This window comes from Triticum aestivum, chromosome 1D (genome assembly GCF_018294505.1).
Source record: "Triticum aestivum cultivar Chinese Spring chromosome 1D, IWGSC CS RefSeq v2.1, whole genome shotgun sequence".
Lineage (NCBI taxonomy): Eukaryota > Viridiplantae > Streptophyta > Magnoliopsida > Poales > Poaceae > Triticum > Triticum aestivum.
In genome coordinates this window covers 394,032,977-394,048,382 of record NC_057796.1, presented here as the reverse complement: position 1 = coordinate 394,048,382, position 15,406 = coordinate 394,032,977, and positions in this window count along the sequence as shown.

The window sequence follows — 15,406 nt, the reverse complement described above, 5'->3', positions numbered from 1 at the left end:
GCCGCGCTCAACGACTTCTTCGCCCCGTAGTTGTTTTTTTAAATAACTTATGTAACGCCGAACATGTCCAATATTATGTCAAGTTTGCCGAATTTAGCCGAAATTTGCCGAATTTGTTTTTTTTTTCAAAATAAAAACCGCGTCTGGGGGCGACCCTGGGGCGAGCAGCCGGGAACCCGCTCGCCCCAAGCCGATTTTAGCACTGGCTCGCCCCCAGGGGGTGCGTAAAATCGCCGCCTGGGTGGCCAACGGCTGGAGATGCTCTTAGTCTCTCCTAGCTAGCTAGACATCTTGTACTAGACTACATATTTGTCACATAAGAAATAGACTAGTGAGCCTGTACTAACAAATGGAAGGTGATTTGTCATGCATTTCAATATCAGCTTGTGATTATTTGGTTTTCTGGTCGATGCATGTGCTAGCTCAAGGTTCGAATGTTTCTTAGTATATTGTTTTTACTAGTGATGCCTATAGTTGATTGAGGTCTTTTGAAGAACAATAACAAAATGCTTATTTTCTGAACCTTGACACCTTGATAAGTAGCAGTAGATGCTTGCTCTTTTTGTTGTGTGGTTGTGATGATGTATGTACGATAGTAATCTGTAGTAATATGTGATGATGTAACTATCCTCACCTCACAAGTGAGCACAACCTCGTTTGCCTCCTTGTTCATTAGATAAGCAAAAGTGCAATTGTACATATAGTTTGTTTCAGCTTGTATTGTGTGAGATCGCAAAGTATAGCATGAGCTATTCCTGCCTCGCTACGAAGTTGTTGAACAAGGCAAGCCATGAACAGAAGCACACGTGTGTGTAGTGTGAATTGAGTAACCTGGTAATTCATACGGGCATTATGCAACATGATATTCATTCATAGTGTTGGTTGCTCTTGATCTTCAGTTTAAAGGATGAACTTTCATGTTCCAAGTTGAGTTAACAGTGGCAGTGGAGTAATGGGAGTTTGATTGTCAAATTCTGAATGTCAAGTTCGGTTAACATATTTGATATGCCATGATGGATCACATAACATCGGACCGTTTGACCGTCACTTTAAAAACTTCATAACAAATTCATATTAACTTAGAAACATGCAAATAAAATATCAAAATGTTTAGAAAAACATCACCTATATGTGTATGTTATTTGCATTCATAACACTGTTAAACAAGTCATTGCACGTGTCACATTTATTCCAGGAGATATGTGGCCGGCTTAGGAGATAGACTAGGTAGTTAGCTTTCATATCTATCCATTGTAACTATCTCTATCTCTTCTTCTCCAAGATTGTAATCTCCTGTAAGATCTCAACCTCTCATTGTATGTGCACCAGGGTTATTGCGCCCCTGCCTATAAACATGCAGCCGTCTCCTCCAACGAGGGTAAGACGTTTCCGCATCTCGCACATGGTAATCAGAGCCTTCCTACTTCCCATCTAGCTTCTCCCGATTTCCAATCGTGCCCTACACCATGTCTTCCTCCTCCGGCGCATCTCACCCTAGCCTCAGTGGGCAGGTCATTGAGAAACTCTCCCGCACGAACTAAGTGATATGGCGCACACAGATCACGCCGCAGTTGCGTGGCGCCGGTGTCTTCAACTACGTTGACGGCACCTTGCCGGAGCCGGCCAAGATTCTCGCCGCCAAGGACAAGGACGGCAAGGAGACTTTCGAGCCCAACCCTCTCCACCCCATCTGGGTCAAGGAGGATCAGCAGGTGCTCGGTTATCTGCTGAGCAACCTCTCCAAGGAGGTGCTCGTCACGGTGACCACAGTCACCACAGCGCAGGCGCTCTAGACGACGCTGGCGGGCATGTACTCGTCGCAGTCGCTAAGCCGCGTCAACAACATCCGCACCTCCCTCATCAATGTGCGAAAGGGCAACCAGACCATCGCTGCCTACTTCTCCACCATGCGCGGCCTTGCGGATGAGCTCGCCGCTGCCGGCAAACCGATCCAGGATGACGAACTCATCTCGTATATCCTTCATGGGTTGGATATGGAGTACCAGCCCCTCGTCTCGGCCTTCGACGCCCGTGTCATCCCTGCCTCCCTCGACGAAATCTTCTCCATGCTAAGCAACTTCGAACAGCGCATGGCGCAGTTCCATGGATCGGGCGGCGGTGGCTTCAAGTCCTCCGCGAACGTTGCCACCCGTGGGCGCGGTGGTGGCTCTCGCTATCGTGCTCCTTCCTGTGGCAAGGGGAGGTCAGGCGGTGGCGGTGCACGCACCAGCGGTGGCGGTGGAGGTGGGCGATCTGGCAATAGAGGTCACCGTGGTGGCGGCTCTGGCAGGGCTCGTCCTGATGCTCCGCGGTGTCAGATCTGCGGCAAGCCTGGCCATACTGCCAGGGATTGCTGGTACCGCTACGACGAGGATGAGGACGATTCTCAAGACGATGAAAAGATTGCTGCTGCGGCAGATGGCTCCTACGGCGTCGACACCAACTGGTACCTCGACAGCGGCGCCACCAACCATCTCACTGGAGAGCTCGAAAAGGTGACTCTTCGCGAGAAGTACCACGGCAAGGATCAGATTCACACTGCGGATGGTGCAGGTATGAGGATCAGTCACGTTGGTCATTCAGTTATACATACCCCTCATCGTAAAATCCATCTTAGGAAAATCTTGCATGTCCCTAGTGCTCATAAGAATCTTCTTTCCGTTCATAGAATTGCCATTGATAACCATGTCTTCCTCGAGTTTCATCCTTTCTTCTTTTTGATCAAGGATCAGGTCACGAAGAAAGTACTCTATCGAGGTAGATGCGTTCGAGGGCTTTACCCGTTGCTTCTGGAGTTTACAAGATTCAATAAACAAGCCTATGGTGCCATCAAATTATCGTCCACACGATGGCATGATCGCTTAGGACATGCTTCTTTTTCCTTGGTTGAACGCTTGCTTAGAAAGAATAAGCTCCCGTTTGTTGGAGAGCGTAATGCTGAAACTATTTGTGATTCTTGCCAAAGAGCAAAATGTCATCAATTATCGTACCCTATTTCTACTAGTGTTTCTACTCAACCCTTGCAATTAATATTCTCGGATGTTTGGGGCCCTGCCCCTAGTTCTGTTGGTAGACACACATATTACGTCAGTTTCACCGATGACTATAGTAAATTCTCTTGGATCTATCTTCTCAAGAAAAGATCTGACGTTTTACAAGTGTTTCAGAACTTCCAAGCATTAGTAGAACGCAAGTTTGATCGTAAGATCCTTGCTGTCCAATCAGACTGGGGAGGGGAATACGAAAAACTAAATTCCTTCTTCCAAACCCTTGGCATTTCACACCATGTATCATGCCCACACGCTCACCAACAAAACGGTTCGGCCGAGCGCAAGCATCGCCATATCGTCGAAGTTGGCCTTGCTCTTCTAGCCGGCGCTTCTATGCCCCTTAAGTTTTGGGATGAAGCCTTCTTGACAGCCGTGCACATCATTAACATGCTTCCTAGCCGTGTCATACACAATGAAACTCCCATGGAACGGCTTTTTTGGCTGCGCTTGCTAGCCGAATCTACGTCCCTATAACAATAGGAAGCTCATGTTTAGGTCAAAACAATGCATTTTTCTTGGGTACAGTGCCCAACACAAAGGTGTTAAATGCCTTGATGTTGCCACCGACCAAGTCTATATATCACGTGATGTGGTCTTCGACGAAACAAAGTTTCCTTTTTCTGATCTCCATCCCAATGCCGGAGCACTTCTTCGCAAAGAAATCCTCCTCCTGTCTCCTCATCTCACCTGTATTGATCAAGGGGGAAATAACTATGATGATCAATTGTTGACTAATCCCATGTATGAGTCTTATGATGATGCAGGAGAACATGCAGAAAAAAACAGATGTCAACATGATGAAGAAATAGCCTCAACAGAGCCATAGCGCAAGTATCCTGGCGTAGGGAGCAAATCCTCCCTGGGATCCGCGCTGTCAGGAGCACCAGGCATATCGTCCTCGGGATCGCCGCCCGCAGACGCGTCAGGCGGGCCAGAGCGATCCGCCTCAGAGTCCGCGCCGGCATCTTCGTCAGATGCGGTCGGGTGCCCGGCTGGAAGCGGCTCCCGCATCGACACGCTGCAGCACACAACTGGGGGCAGCATCTCTCCCGCGCCGCACCAACCCGATGCTGCAACTTGGCGGCCCGCGGCTGGCTCCACAGGGACGAGGTTCTCGGCCCAGCCGCTTTGCTACAAGCGGCGTGGCGCGGCTCGCCCGGCAGGCGTGGGGGCAGGCGCGGAACCCCCGTGGATGCGCCACCATCATGCAGACATGATGAGGTCCACAGGGCCGGATCGTATGTGGCCACTGCATCTTGCATAACTTTGCCGGCTGCCATAGAAAATCCGACTTCTGTTGCTGTTGCCTCAGGATCTGCCTCGGGATCAGCTGAAAGGATCGATATAGTTGACTAGAGGGGGGGGGGGTGAATGATGACCCACAAGTATAGGGGATCTATCGTAGTCCTTTCGATAAATAAGAGTGTCGAACCCAACGAGGAGCAGAAGGAAATGAAGCGGTTTTCAGCAAGGTATTCTCTGCAAGCACTGAAATTATAGGTGACAGATAGTTTTGTGATAAGATAATTTGTAACGAGCAACAAGTAACAAAAGTAAATAAAGTGCAGCAAGGTGGCCCAATCCTTTTTGTAGCAAAGGACACGTCTGGAAAATTTCTTATATAGAGGAAAGCGCTCCCGAGGACACATGGGAATTATCGTCAAGCTAGTTTCCATCACGTTCATATGATTCGCGTTCGATACTTTGATAATTTGATATGTGGGTGGACCGGTGCTTGGGTGTTGTCCTTACTTGGACAAGCATCCCACTTATGATTAACTCCTATTGCAAGCATCCGCAACTACAAAAGAAGTATTAAGGTAAACCTAACCATAGCATGAAACATATGGATCCAAATCAGCCCCTTACGAAGCAACGCATAAACTAGGGTTTAAGCTTCTGTCACTCTAGCAACCCATCATCTACTTATTACTTCCCAATGCCTTCCTCTAGGCCCAAATAATGGTGAAGTGTCATGTAGTCGACGTTCACATGACACCACTAGAAAGAGACAACATACATCTCATCAAAATATCAAACGAATACCAAATTCACATGACTACTAATGGCAAGACTTCTCCCATGTCCTCAGGAACAAACGTAACTACTCACAAAGCATATTCATGTTCATAATCAGAGGAGTATTAATATGCATATAGGATCTGAACATATGATCTTTCACCAAATAAACCAACTAGCATCAACTACAATGAGTAATCAGCACTACTAGCAACCTACAAGTACCAATCTCAGACTTAGAGACAAGAATTGGATACAAGAGATGAACTAGGGTTTGAGAGGAGATGGTGCTGGTGAAGGTGTTGATGGAGATTGGCCCCCTCACGATGAGAGGAACGTTGATGATGACTATGGCGATAATTTCCCCCTCCCGGAGGGAAGTGTCCCAGGCAGAACAGCTCCGCCAGAGCCCTAGATTGGTTCCGCCAAGGTTCCGCCTCGTGGCGGTGGAGTCTCATCCTGAAAGCTGGCTTATGATTTTTCTTTGGACGAAATACTTCATATAGCAGAAGATGGGCACCGGAGGGCCACCAGGGGGCCCACGAGGCAGGGGGCACGCCCCCACCCTTGTGCCCAGGGTGTGGGTCCCCTCTGGTATTTTCTTTGCTCTGTATTTTTTATTATTTCCAAAAATAACTTCCGTGGAGTTTCATGACTTTTGGAGTTGTGTAGAATAGGTCTCTAATATTTGCTCCTTTTCCAGCCCAGAATTCCAGCTGCCGGCATTCTCCCTCTTCAAGTAAACCTTGTAAAATAAGAGAGAATAGGCATAAGTATTGTGACATAATGTGTAATAACAACCCATAATGCAATAAATATCGATATAAAAGCATGATGCAAAATGGACGTATCAACTCCCCCAAGCTTAGACCCCGCTTGTCCTCAAGCGGAAGCCGATAACGATAAATATGACCACATGTTTAGAGGTAGAGGTGTCGATAAAAATAAACGGACATGAGGGCATCATGATCATTCTTTTAACAACAACATATATGGATATTGTCATATGATTTCTTATGCTCAAGTAATAATCTATCCACAATGTCAAGTATGAATCAGAAACTTTATTGAGAACTAACAAACTATAATCTCAGTCATTGAGGCAATTGCAATTTATCATAACATCAGAAAGAGTCTATGTGAGAGCTTTTCAGCAAGTTGATGTCTACTACACAACCTTCTTCTTGTAGACGTTGTTGGGCCTCCAAGTGCAGAGGTTTGTAGGACTGTAGCAAATTTCCCTCAAGTGGATGACCTAAGGTTTATCACTCCATGGGAGGCGTAGGATGAATATGTTCTCTCTCAAACAACCCTGCAACCAAATAACAAAGAGTCTCTTGTGTCCCCAACACACCCAATACAATGGTAAATTGTATAGGTGCACTAGTTCGACGAAGAGATGGTGATACAAGTGCAATATGGATGATAGATATAGGTTTTTGTAATCTGAAAATATAAAAACAGCAAGGTAACTAATGATAAAAGTGAGCGTATACGGTATTGCAATGCTAGGAAACAAGGCCTATGGTTCATACTTTCACTAGTGCAAGTTGTCTCAACAATAATAACATAATTCACTACAAAAAAAACACTTCCGTGATGATACGTGTTTGTCACAGTAGGTCGCATTTTTTGTCATGCATGTACATCCATGACAATTTCATGACAGAATCAAGATAGTCATACCTGTGCTGTCGTAGAAGTGTTCCATGACATTACCAAAATTATCATCACGGAAGTGTCCACTTCCATGACGATAAATCGCGCGTCACAGAAGTGCTTTCGTCAAAGGTGACCGACACGTCGCATCCACCGTAACGGAATGCCGTTAAGCTATCGGGTCCGGTTTTGGATCCGATAACCCGCTAACAGCCCCGACCAATGGGGATTTTCCACGTGTAAAATCATCATTGGCTGGAGGAAACACGTGTCGGCTCACCGTTGGGACAGATGTCATCCACTCATTGGACAGAAGGCGCCTATGATACGTCGACACGTGGCATGACCCAACAGAGGCCCATTCCTGTGAAAAGGCCGGCCCATTTGACTTGGTCAAAAGGTGGCGGGCCGGCCCACGGAAAGCCTGTTAACGGCCTGTTCGCATATAGCCCATTTACAGCCCGCTAACCCATGGCCCGTTACGACCTATCCGAATTAGGCCCAGTAGCGTCATCTGGGCCGTCCAATATGATTCCAGCCCATTTTAAGTTCCGGCCCATGTATGGCCCATGACGTCTTTCGGCCCAGATGAGGCCCTTTGTAACTCTTGGCCCATTAACGGCCCTTGGTGAAACTGGCCCGTAATGAACAGTGTATCACTTTATACCCATTAACGGCCCATTAATCCATTGGGCCGTTTGCAGCCCATGTTATCTTTCGGCCTTCTCAGGGCCCATTTATTCTTGGGCTCATTTCCAGCATTCGGTTACTTACGACCCATTACTGCCATTTTCTGCTTGTGGGCCAAATTCAGCCCGTGGTTACAGTCGGCCCGTTTGTGGCCCGTTAATACGTTGGGCCGTTTTCACAGCGCCATCAAATACGGCCTATTAACGACGGCCCGTTATGGTCGGCCCATGAACGGACGACTCCAACTCTAGCCCGTTTACGGCCATAATGCGGTCTGTTTTTGGCCCATGTTTGGCCAATCGATCATACGACCCGTCTAAGGCCCATTGATGATACGGCCCGTAGAAGGCCCATTGTTTCTACAGCCCGTAGGAGGCCCATTGTTTCTACGGCCCGTAGGAAGCCCAGTGTCACTACAGTAAATACGTAGCCCATGGCCTGTTAAAGGCGGGAAACTACTATAGGTTTAGACCTGCTAATGGCCCAAGCTGATTATAGGCCCACGTTTTGGCCCATATGGGTAACGAGCCGGCCTAAAGACCGACAACACTGAGATCCACTGAACCTTCCGGCCTAAATTAAAGCATACCGACCAAAGAATAAACCTAGACTATACAACAAAGAAATTACGGCATATTAGGAACCAAAGTTCGCTACTCGGTGATAATAAAGCGCAACATGAGCGCGGATTACATACACTGGGCATCAAAGGTCGCCACCAGTGCATATAAACGCGCCGACAAAAGAATATACAAAACTGAGAGCACTTCAGAAGGCACTAGACCTGGCAAGCTCGGGCCCCCGCAAGCAGCCGAACAAGCTGATGAGACCTCATTTGTGTCAACGATAGCTGCTTCATCCCTAGCTGTATGGCACCATAGTGCGCAAGGCAGTCCCCTGACATCTTCATTACATCTTTGACTTCAAGTCGGAGCTGAGCTGAAGCAAGCCTTTCCGCTTTATGTTGAGACTGAAGAAGTCGAACTGATTGAGGCAGCGACTGCACAGAGGTTGTCTCACACCTGCTGGTGAGTAGCTTCAACTCACTGTCTTCATCAAGACAGGACCTTGGGGTCATCTCGCTGTCCTCAAGATGGTTTGGCTCACTATCTTTCCTGAAGTTCTGCCTGGCATAAGAGATACGACTTTGAAAGAGAAACAAGGAGACACGTAAAAGGTTTCACAATTATATAAGCAAATAAAGGGATCTGTTCTGCATAAGGAACATGTTTTTACAACTACAATTTAAAACTGGTAGTTGTTGCAAACATCCAATCAGATGTAAATAGCAGTGGAGGAAATGATGCCTATCCAAATCTATACTAGAACAAAGTTTGAAGGCTTGTGAAGGATGAACTTACATTACATGTTAACACGGGCTGGACAAAGCCCTTCTCCATGTTGATGGAACGATAGTTCAATAAATTCCCCAAAGAAAATTCTTTATAAGCGTTGCCATTATTCTACATTTTGCAAAGAGTAAATATAGATCAAATAATATTGGAAGAAATAGAGGATAATGAAGCTCAGGTGCAGACTGATGATACATAATCGAATAGCAATTAATTAAGTATAGCGTTACAAGGCAAAAGGTACTGACAAGAGGAATGTAGACATCAACGTGTGCAGTGGCATTGGCTTTATTCAACACTTTGGTAAGAGTAAATGTAGATATGATATTTGGAGAAAGTGGAGGGCAGGGCAGATAAGATGCAGACTAATGCTAGACAATCAACTATCTCGCGATGCATGTACAGTAATACCACCACCGTCCATTATTAGTTGTCGCTCAAATGGATGTATCTAGCACTATTAAGTTCTAAATACATCCAATTGATCAATAATTAATTCGATACAGAGGGAGTACATGACAACAGGTACTTACATGAGCAATCCAAAACTTCATAACCATTGTGTTAATTCTACATTTATCTAAGAGTAAATATAGATCTTATAATTTCAAGCAAAGGAAGGATAAAGAAGCGAACATTTACAATGATGCTACATAATCAAACAGCAATGAGTGTAAGTATGCTGACAAAGGGCAAGAGGTACTGACAAGAGCAATGCAGAGCCCAGTATTGTCGTGAGATCCTATGATCCTTTGAGCAAGGAGATTCATCTGAAATTAGTTTTCATACAAGAGAGAACGTAAGGCACATGCAGAAATTTAGGAGTTCAAATTTTGAATTCATATCATAGACAGTACCTGACGCTGGGCTGTCAGCAGTTCTAATAGGGGTTTGGCCACTAGAGTAGGGGTAAAGTCTGTTACAGTTGGGTCTGTGTTTTCTGTGGCTGCTGATCTATCTGATTTAACAGGTATCACTACCTTTTCCAAATACCTAGTTTGTACTCCTTAAGGATCTGCAATCACCCTCTTCCTTTTGTACATCTATTACGAAAGAACAACATTTGACTGAAAAACATAGTATGACGACACATGGAATAGGTACAGAAAATGGATAGGTATGGCATATACTCATATATGATGCTTAAACTAAGCAGATGGTGTAACAAAATAGAAGTAATGCAAGAGGTCAGATGCAAAATATGTGCGACCAATACAACCTTGCCAAGTTAGAGCATGCACCTTGATGGGTGAATAAGATAGGTCATCCTCCACCATGCCAAGTTTGTTAGCCAGTGGATCGTTCCGCAATAATCCTCTCATGCGCCCATTCTCATATTCATTTTGATAATGTTCAATACTTTACATGCATGAAAACATAAAAACAAGTGAGATTATCTTTGTAATGCAGAAGTGATTCTAATCCAATACTTCCTCCCTGTAAACCCCTTTGTGTTGTCTCTGCAACTTCTAAGAGGTGCCATGCATGCTGTAATTTGGTGTGTGCATTAATATACTGTGGCCTACTACTCAAAATATGGGAGCTCCAGAAGTGATGATACTTCGCAGATGACAGCTTCAACATATAGTAAAGAAGAACAAGTCGACCTGACCTGACAGATTCAAAATATACTAAGGGAGAATAACTCGACCTGACCAGTCGACCGCAAGAGAAGAGGATCATCTTAAAGAAGAGCAGAAGAGCAAGCAGATTGAAGATATTACAAGTCTTTCTATACAATGTCGGTTGGACACCCATGATGATCCAGAGCGCACAGAGAAATACTATTCCTTCCGGTCTCTCCATATGTGGCTCACATGCATTTCAAAACTAAAGTAGGAACATTTAGCTGACCAATTAAACATCTCTCAGTTTTACTAATATCAGCATAATATCAGATTTGAATTTGTACAACTAAGCTTGTTTAGCTCGATGGGTGGAGCAGTGCTATTACGACACGAACCACGTAGGTTGATCGTGGTCATCATAAAAATGGGGAAACCGTAAGCATGATGAGTATAGTGTTGACCGTGGCAGTGGGATGGCAGATCTGAAGCTGCAAACCGCGCAAAGGGTAGTTAGCAACCGATATTTGCTTTGAAATAACAACTAAGATTTGGTATGAACAAGAAAGTACAGTCAACAAGTGACAAAGAAATGCAATTCTGCTGTCTCTCTATATGTCACGACATGCATTTGGAAACTCAAGTGGGACCTTTAGCTAACCAATTAAATGTGTCTGTTAACTAATATCAGTATCATATCACAATCATATTTGAACAACTAAGCTTTGGAATTTTGAGTGTTGTGTTGTTTAGCTTGAAGGGTGGAGTAATGCTAGTATGACAGAAAGCACCTACGCAGATCATAGTAGAGTAGATAAAAGGGGAAAACCCTAAGCATCAAGAGTAAAATCAGGAAAGTGGAACTAGCTGGACCAGTGGGTGGCGCACATGCTTTTCGAAACGAATATAGGAACATTAGGTAACCAATTAAACATTCTCTGTTTTAGTAATATGAGCATCATATCAGATTCGTATTTCAACACGTAAGCTTTGGAATTATGAGTGGCATGTTGTTTCGCTTGATGGGTTGAGGTCTTGAGGAGCAGTGCTAGCACGACACGAAGCAGGGAAGCACCTACGGTGATGGTAGTGAATATAAAGGGGGGAAACCATAAGCTTTACGAGTATAGCGACCGTGACATGGCGGATCTGAAGGTGCAAACCAGACAAACCTACTTCGCAACCAATGTTTGCATTCAACTAGCCACTACGATTTGGTACGGACAAGAAAAGTAAAGTAAACAGTTTAAGATCTATTTTCCGGGTGAGATCAATAACTTAAGCACATATGGAAGAGTACCACCTCTCTGGCAACGCCGTGTAGGCCCCTGTTGATACGTTGAGGGTGCTGTGGGTGCGATGGCTGTCGGTGGCGAGGAAGAAGACTTTAGATGGCAGACGGCCGGGTTGGGGGATAAATCCTGTTGCCGTGGACGAGACGGTCGTAGGAGCGGCAACGGCAAAGTGGACGACGGCGCCGATGAAGCGAGATGACGCAATGAAAGGATCCTGGTCCGGTGCCATGGATGAGAGACGTCCATCTCTTGCAGTGGACAACGGGGTAGGGGTAGCGGCTCCGGCAAGGTGGAGGATGGGGTGGCGGACGGAGGAGGCTGGCCGTAGTGGGGAGGTTGTCGTGGCGCCGTTGGTGTATGAATGGGGAAATGGAGGGGGAGGGGGGGATCTCAAACTTTGGGATGCGCTTGTTTGAAATGTGGGGAAGTTACGAACTTATCCCCCGTTTAAAATTTCGGACATCACGTCGGTTGGGGATAGGACAGTAATCTCGCATCTCCCAAATATTTGCCGGTAATGATTTCAGGCGAGGAGAGGGTGTTTTGCCGCCCACGGTGTATGAACGGGGCTGACAGGTAGGGCGGTTGTGTCACGTCTGAGGGAAGTTACACATCTGCCCCTATTTAAAATATTAGCCTACATCGATTTCGGATGAGAAGAGTTTGTTTTGCCGCCCACCGTGGATGAATGGGGAAATGGAGGGAGAGACACATCTCTTTCGGATGAGCTTGAATCAAATGTGTTTTGCCGCCCACGTTTGGCGCCCACCGTGTCTGAATGGGCTCAGAGGCCGTCGTGTCACGTCTGATTGAAGTTACTAGTCTACCCCTATCGATGTCAAGTGTCAGGGGTAGACAGTAATTTCCATCTCGCAAACACTTGCTTCGGGCAGCCCACAAATGATAGTGGGTGTTTAGCCGCTTCGTTCAAAACTTGGGAGAATTAGCATTCACATTTGCCCTGGGCCCTGGCAACTAAATCCAAATCCAATTTTTATTCGATTACAAATATCCACAGATAATTCTACATTTTGTTATTTATTTCTTCAAAACCACAACAAAGATTTATTCCACCTTTATATATGATTATGATTTAGAAATGTCGTGATCTTCGAATTCAGTAGGTTGGATACACTTTGAGTCAAACAATTATTTCATCCAATACAATATGCTCACACGAAAAACAGTTCACCTTATGTCAATCATACAAGTACTGAGGATTACCTCGCCTAAAAAATTCGGATCATTACAACACATGGACAACATAGGGGGTCTTACAACATAATCATTCAAAGACATGACACAACATGCAAGTACAATAATCTAATGACAATTTCAACTGCTATCTAAAGAAGAACTGGGATTACCCTGGGCTTCAGGTAGCAGAAGCAGCAGGACCTCCTCCGTCTTCAAATGCAACATTCTTACTTCCTCCAATTCTTGGGTTGCTTGCATAATGCGTGCAACTAATTGCATAATTTCCAGCTTCAAAATCGAGATTACCTCATTCATGGCAGCCACACCATCTCTTTCTGCCTCTAGTAGAGCCTCAAGAACTATAATATCTGTGCTCAGACTACTCTCCGCCGGTGTTGCCTCTGAACTGCTACCATCTGGTAACATGGATGGCGCACTGCTTCCACAAATAGATTTTGGGGTTGTACATTGTGTACTAGTGTGAACGACATCTGAAAGGTTTCCGCTGGACATAAGTAAGAGATAGTTATCGCATGATCTAGGCAGTAAGCTTACATGGTAAACGACATATGAATTATTGCCGAGCATGGCAAGCTATATTTAAATGGTTCGAAGCAGCATCAGCCGAAAAGAAATTAAAATGGTAAGATGAAACTAGGGATGTAAGTGGCAAATAAATGACATCCGCCAGTCCCATCTAGTTAGTTTTTGCTAGCTCCCTGGTTCATTTTCCTCAAAAAACAAAAACTCTTTTGAACTATCAGACCACTAGTGGACTTTAATCGGGATTAAACGGGACCCAGTTGACATCCCTAGTTGAAAGGGAGTGTACCACCGCTAAGTTGCCAAGGCATCTAAGCAGTTGAAATAATCTAAGAAAGCACTTAACAGTGTGGCCTCATATACACTACGAAGACAGTCTTGTGATGAAGTTCAGAGGAAAAGTTAAGGACTCAAATGAACTAGGCATGCATTTCTTTACGATAGCATAGTAGGCACTGCTGACATATTGGCCAACTCAGGTATAGCGTAACAAGTAACAAACAAGCATTCGAATCAAGCAATACAGCAAAGCAGAAAACTGAACTATTTGTTATTCTGTAGGATTACAGGTTGAGAGCACAAGCCAAGAAAGCAGCCCACACGCATTACATTTCACATGTACTAAAACACACTGGCTTACCATATGTTGCTGTGAAGCCTCGCTGCTGTTCCAATGTTCTTTGAAGATATCGTCAGCATCCCGTGGTTGCAAATCTACTTGTTGTAGTTTATTCTGCACCCTCTATTTAGGTAAAATTAATTTTAATCGCATGCACTGGTTCGAATTGATCATCAATGGTTCATCTAAACTAATGAAAGAAGGGTCTGTGCATACACGACAATATATCTGCTTCCCTCTATTTTTATGCTTGTTCGAGGCGCCAGCCCCAAAAGAACAAATATTTTTCTTGATGGGGTTGGCAGCTCCATAATTAATAGAAGCATCAAATTAGTCATTGAACTTGGGAAGATCAAGAACACACACAAAAGTAATGAACAGAGGCTCGTAGCAGTGATGTAATAGCTAGCATGAGAAAATGTAGGGTAAAACAAACAAAAACCTGCGGAACCACATGCTAGTTTGCTGATGTGTAATTAAGCATAGAGAACATGAAGCAGTCTGATGGAACCAACAGGTGGCATCAGAACAACACGATTATCATAAATATAGCATGCAAGAAGTAAAATAGTAGGCAGTGATATCTAGGAAGTACAGTAATACTTAGGACAAAACTAAAGCATATTAACTATATGTGCACTGGTATGTAATTTAGCACATGTAACATGTTCACTGCCAGAAGTATGGCCCTACAGGTGCAAGCAGAATAACACGTCTCATGAAAAACTGAATGATGCCCTGAAGAAATTCAAAGGTGCGGTGCTTATGCTAAGAAAGTGAACGTAGGCGCCGGCCGTTGGATAATAGTACCTGATTCTCGGTGGCGTATGGGTATCGTTGGCATACTTGATAGCTAAGGATCGTCGATGGTGCTCGTGTTGCGGTTGAGTTTGGGCCGACTGTCACCGTCACTGAAGCGGCTCCGGTGCTACGGTTGCGGCGCCTGTCGACATACAAGAAAGCTCATCTGTGGTAAGTGAACAGTTGCACTATAAAGAGAAAAACCGAAGGAGTACAGATCGAAATAACCTGATGAGGCTGCGGCGTCAGTAAAGCAGGGCTGGTGGAGTTGAATATGGCGTCCGCGGAGCAGGTCCGGTGCAGTGGACGAAGGCTTCGGCGGGCGCGTTGTACAATGCTTTCGGTGAGGCGGATCTGTTGCGGCGGACGAGGGCTTTTATGAAGGGCCAGCGAAGGGACGGACGAGGGAGTTAGTGAAGGGCCTACACTGTGGTGGACGAGGGCACCGGTTAAGCAGATCCGGTGCGGTGGACCATGATGGCGGTCAAGGAGATCTGGAGCGGTGTACAAGCCAGTCGCTGAAGCGGCTCCGGTGAAGTGGTGAGTTGGCAGTTGGGGGTTCCAAGGTGCGGAAGGTAGATCCGTCAGGGTGTGAGGTCCACCGCTGCGGCGCGGA